Genomic DNA, 6,210 nt, shown 5'->3' with positions numbered 1-6,210 from the left:
GTGACACTAGGTTTGATTCTCATGGATAGTCGACTTCTCAGTGACACCATTTTCATCTATCACAGGTAGTTGACTATTACTTTATAGGTAGTAGACTATAGGATATGACCAATTTTAGAAAACTTTAATTGGTGACACTCAGAGTCATAAAATTAACTCCTTAGATTTCCATACTTAGAAATTTCACATTTTAGCTTAGATATAGTCAAGGAAAGCCTAGTCACCTAAAACTAATTTAACCATTGATTAAGATCTTGATAATGTTGAAGTTAGTTACAATTAAGCCCAATGTTTTGCATCTTGCAAATGATTACACTAAGTCATAAATAAATAAAATATACATAGAAACCACTAGAACTTGGTGCCTTCTTCTTCTTTCTTATGTTGTCATGGTAGCACATTTTCTTGATTTCATGGATCGGAGAGTATTTAATTCATCATTTGAATCACCTACTCTTTGTGCCTCAGATTATCGTTTGCTTCATCAAGTCTCTTTAGTTCAACTAAAATTCATATACTACAATTGTACACTTAACTTTCAAAACTATTAGTATTCTTAATGAGTTTGTTATTATCAAAACATGTAGGATCAACATTTACACTATACATATTTGTATTTGTACTCTTCCCAAACTAAGCCTAAGCAGTATGAAATTATAATAGGTTAATTACTTGTATATACCCTGTACATTTAGGAAAATACTTAAATGTACCCTAAACTTTTAAAACCTACTTATAAGTACCTTGTTGGCCATCCCCGCATAACTTATATAGGGCCATCGTTAATGAACTACTTAGAGCCATAATACTTGACTCCAAATACTTTTATAATATATTGCCCCACAAATTCTATGACTAAAAAGTAAAAACCAAAACCTGGAAATTTTCTAGGTTAAAGAGATGGACGATGAAATAAAACTAAAATTCCCAGTTGATGTTTTTAGCCTCACCTGATGAACTCAATACAAAAAGAAAAGAGTAGGTTCATTGGAATTTCCAAAAAACTACCTTTCCTGTACTATAAACATGACAAAATGTTAGACCCAAAATGTGTCTAAAGAAGAAGAAGAAGAAGAAGAAGAAGAAGAAGAATGACATATTTTGAAAACTTAACCCTAGAAAATTCTTGTCTTTTTACATTTAATCTATTAGACTTAACCGTGGAAAAGTCAACAAGGTACATATATAAGTTGTTTTAAAAAGTTTAGGGTATATATAACTAGTTTCTCAAATATACAGGGTATATAAATAATTAACCAAATTATTATTTGGAATAAATCCCTTAAACCTCCTCTATATTTTCTAAAAATGTCTTAAACCTCCCATTTAACTTTGACTTGCCCTTAATCCTCCCTTGACCTTTAGGCCCCATTCGCTTTTCGGTAAGTTACTTACCTGGGTAAATGCAATTACCCAGGTAAGTGCATTTACCCATGTTCTTTTATTTCTCAGGTAAATAAGGCAATAACTATTTTAGCCATAGAAATCCATTATTAAAAAGGGCATTTTTGTCACATTCAAGTGTTGGCAACTTTCCCCCTATGTGGGAAAGTTATTTACCCACCAAGGAGATGGGTATCACTTTCCTGGGTAATTGATACCTAGGAAAATAAACTTTCCCTGGTCCCCACATAAAGCTGAAAAAAGAACATGTGATTCTTGTTCAATGGGAAATAAAATCCCATTAACCAACTTTCCCCCCTCTCCAAATCCAAAAAATGAATGCCCCCTTAGGGATAAAGGGACTTATACACCCCTTCTATTACTTTACCATTAGAAATCTAATAGCCTCTGTTGATATCATGGATTTAAACATATTATAATACTAATTTTGCCCTTATATAAAATTATCACATGTTTAATGACTAAAATACCTTTAAACCATAAGGAATCCTTAACCTTAAACCTCTCTTTACCCAAAAATTGGTTTGTTTATGATGTAAAAAAATGAAATACTAAAATACCTTTACTCATACTAACAGTTTATGGGTAAAGTTGGAATTAAGAAAAATCTACCAACTTGATAGGAGGAATTAAAATGGGCATAATAGACATTTAATGTCTCTATCCACTTAAAAGTAACGAGATGGATTTATAAGTCCCTTTAATGGCCGGGACCACACCAATAAGCACTTATTTGCATTTGGGAAATGTGCTCAAAGTAATTGCTTATTACGAGAATAAGCAAAAGCCCAAATTTTGGGGCTTATTTTTAAGTACTTATTCAATAAGTGCTTATTTTCCTTTATGGCCTATATTTCTCCACCACATTCTTTTAAAAATACCTATACTACCCCTATTTAAAATAAGTGCTTTTTCACCAAATGCTCATAAATGCTTATTAAAATAAACACTTATTTTTAATCACTTATTTTTCAAATAAGCACTCCCAAAGCGTAAGACCTTCAAGGGATTTACCCTTTCATTTAACCAAAATAGAAAAAAAGAAGAAGAAAACAACACTATGCAGCAAGCAAACAAATAGTTCTCAAATTTCTAATTATTATTGTTCTTATTACCATCCATCCCATCTTCATCATTATTTGGGTGCTCTGATTATCCAAGGAAGAGTCACTAAGGGAGAAAATTAATTCAAAGTTAGCAGGTTGGAAAAGCAATTCACTCTCTCTTGCCAGTAGGGTTGTTCTTATTGACTCTGTGATTTCCATGAGGCCCCAATTCATAATGAGAAATTTCAAAGTCCCAGCAAATGTTATTGAAGATATAAACAAAATCCAAAAAAAAAAAATTGTGGAGTAAGTCCAATGGGAAAAGGTCGTTACACATTATGAGATGGGATAACGTTTGCCTCCCAAAAAGATGGGGTGGTCTGGGGCTGAAAAAACTTCAATGGGTAAATGAAGCAAATATTGCAAAATTAGGATGGAAGATTTTGAAAAATAAAGATAATTTATGGGTCATGGTGGTAAAGCACAAATATTTGAAAACAAACAAATTTTGGACTGTTGGTATTAAAAAGGGTGTCTCTTTGGCTTGGAGAGGAATCCCCCAATCAAGGAAAGTCTTGAAAAAGGGAATGGGGTGGAAGTTGGGGAATGGTAAATCAATATATTTCTAGAATGACAAATGGATGGGAAATTCATCCATTGTAAAAGAAAATAATGGTGAAAACATTGAGAATTCGGAGTTACTGGTTAGTGAATGTATTGATCATCAAAGGAAAGTTTGGAGAGAGGAAAAAGTTAGAGAAATTGCTTCTACTTCTTCCTGAAATTAGATCCATCTTTGTTCCCTCAGTGAATAAGGATGATGAACTTATTTGGAGATTGGAACCAAGAGGTAATTTTTCCATCAAGTCGGCTTAAATAGCTAAAATTATGGAAAATAGATACACGAGTGATTCATTTAATTGGAATTCTAAAGTTTTGAAACTATGCTTCCCCCCTAAACTGAAAAATTTTCTTCTTCTTTTAAGGGGTAGGCTTCCCTCTAGGGAGTTTTTGAAGAAAAAGGGGTTTAACCTAGAGGACACTTGTGATAGATGCGGTGAGTTAGAGGATATCAATCATTTTTTTTACCAGCGCACTTATTCTAAACAGATTTGGATGATGGTTTACCCTAACCTAGACAGTCCAAAAGATGAAGATGGAAATATGAAGGTTTAGTGGGAGAGAATTTTGAACCATAGACAAGAATATAAATTCGAAAAAACAACTTTTATATTATGGTTCATCTGGAAGAGTAGAAACAAAAAGGTTGTGGAGACTCCCCCTCCTCAGGTTTTGGAGAAAGCAAGAATGGCTTTTTATGAGAATGTAAAAGTTCATCAAAATGAATCCGATAGAGAATTTTCAAAGCAGCAGCGACCGTTTATTTGGAAATCCCCAAAATGCAACATAATCAAAATTAATTTTGATGCATCTTGTATGAATGGTTTCAATTGTGCTGTGAGGACCATTGCTAGAAATTATGGTGGAAAAGTTTTAGATATAAAAAGCGTATTATTTGGGTAAAGCCACAATTAATATGGCCGAGGCCTAGGCTGCATGGGAAGTTCATAATCTGGCTTTAAACTTCAAAGATTGTCCCATAATTATAGAAGGGAACTCCAAGCTCATCATTTCTTGTTTTCGTGGAGAAACTCAACTACCGTGGAGCATACAAAACATCATTGAAGACTGCATTGCTTTGAAGACCAAGTTTGAGTTTGGTTTAGAGTACCGACATGTCTTTCATGAGGCGAATCAAGTTGCTGATTGGCTTGCTCATCTGGATCAATTCAGTCCTTCAGATTCCTTAAATTTTAAGGTAAAACACAAAAACTTTCCCTGAATTTTCTAACAATCATGAAAACCTCCCCTGTAGTTTCACTTTAATAAAAACCTCCATTATACTTTTTAGAAAATACTCAACTATCTCCCTTCCTATACAAAAAAGCCAACCAAATGTGTTTGTTCTTTTAAAATGCTTATTTTGCCCTTATTTCTATCTATTTATACGTAGATTTATTAAAATACCCTCAAAGCACTGTTCATTTTCTTTCGAGAACTGAGAACCAGAGCCACCAACCTTCTCTATCTCTTAAGTTTGCCCTACTATCTTTAGTTTGCCATGTCCATTGTATGCCCATGGCCTTTTTCCTAAACAAAACCAATTTCAGAGACTCCTGATCAATGCATCTTGAAAATGTCTCAGTGGATTGGCAATGATAAGGAATCCACCATTAGTAAGTAGAATTTTTGGAGATCAAATGATTTGTAAACAAGGATCTTCTATGCTTCTGGTTGGCAATAATAAAAATCCAAAACCCTTCTGTGCTTCAAGCATCTTTTCTACATTTCAAGCAATCCATCGACCTCATAAATCTCAAAAAGACAATTGTTTCATCAAATTTTAGAACACCATGCATACTGAAATTAAAGAAGTTCAAACCTACTTAATTGAGAGCATAAGACAAACCATTGCAACTACGAGCCTTAACACCAAGCTCCAGAAGATGGCGTATATTAATGGTTGCAACATCTATCAACATAAGCGCTTGTTGTTGTATAGCTGGGCCAACCTTCTTCGCTGTAGCCGCGAGGACAGACACCATCTCTTTAATGGAGGTGCACGTAAGCAGTTTGTCATAAGCATACATCTTTAATGGAGGGCAAAAGAAAGGACGAGGACGAAGAATACATACCATAAGATAGAGATCATGGGGTGACGAGGAGGGGCATGTTTTTGAGTCCATGTGTGGGGGAAGCATTGTTGAGGAATGATAGCTGGTCTTGGATCTAAAGCTCATCAATCAGATTGATAGCACCATCATAGAAAGGAGAAGCCAAAGTAGTAGCTAACAAAGATGATGTGGGCAGAGGAGAACCCACCACCATGTTGTTCATGCCATTTATTTCCACTGAGTAGGAGGCAGAGGAGCTGAAACTAGGTTGTTTCACAAATAGATAAGGCAACAATAGTGAGGGTGATGTTTGCACAAAGAGCGAATAAGCAAGGTTGAAGCCGTCACCATGCATCCACGAAGAAGGATCCTGTCTAAAATCGAAGGAGTTGCAGTTGCTGCAAAGAACCGAGACGAAGACAAAGGCGTAGATGGTGTTGGCAATAATTTAATAAATATAAGAGCAAAATGGGTATTTTAAAAAACAAATACATTAAGTTGGATTTTCTGTTTAAAAAAGGGAGGTGGTTGCATATTTTTTAAAAAGTATAGGGGAGGTTTTTGTTAAAGTGAAACTACAAGAGAGGTTTTTATGATTATTAGAAAACTCAAGAGAGGTTTTTGTATTTTAACATCCAGGATCTCCCTCCCCCTCTAGTTTCTATATGTAAGTGTGATTTTTGGGGACGTGCTACCTAGGCTTGTGTAGCACCGCTTGGATTTATCAAAAAAAAAAAAAGGAAAGAAATTAGGAAATGGATTTTCATAATCATGGTTAAACTCAAGTGGGTTTTCACTTAAAGGATCTTCATCAATGAAAATGATGGAGATGAATTTCCTAAGAGTCCATTTGGTTTGCACGATTGAGATGGTTTTCCATGTTTGTTTTGAGCAAACTGCTGGGATGTGATGAGAACTGGGTTCTCATTTTTTAGGATGTGGGATCTCACCAAATAAGTGCGACCCCACCGCGAAAAGAAAGAAGTGCGAAAATTTTATCAAAGGGAGGCAACCATCTTCTTTTCAGCCGCCGTCCAACCATCTCTTCACCGGTGCGATCTCCGACAATCTTTCTTGGAGGTAAA

This window comes from Nelumbo lutea, chromosome 4, assembly GCF_056320005.1.
Source record: "Nelumbo lutea isolate HS-2025 chromosome 4, American lotus-T2T, whole genome shotgun sequence".
NCBI lineage: Eukaryota > Viridiplantae > Streptophyta > Magnoliopsida > Proteales > Nelumbonaceae > Nelumbo > Nelumbo lutea.
The sequence above is the reverse complement of the archived record's forward strand: the minus strand, read 5'-3'. Positions refer to the sequence as shown.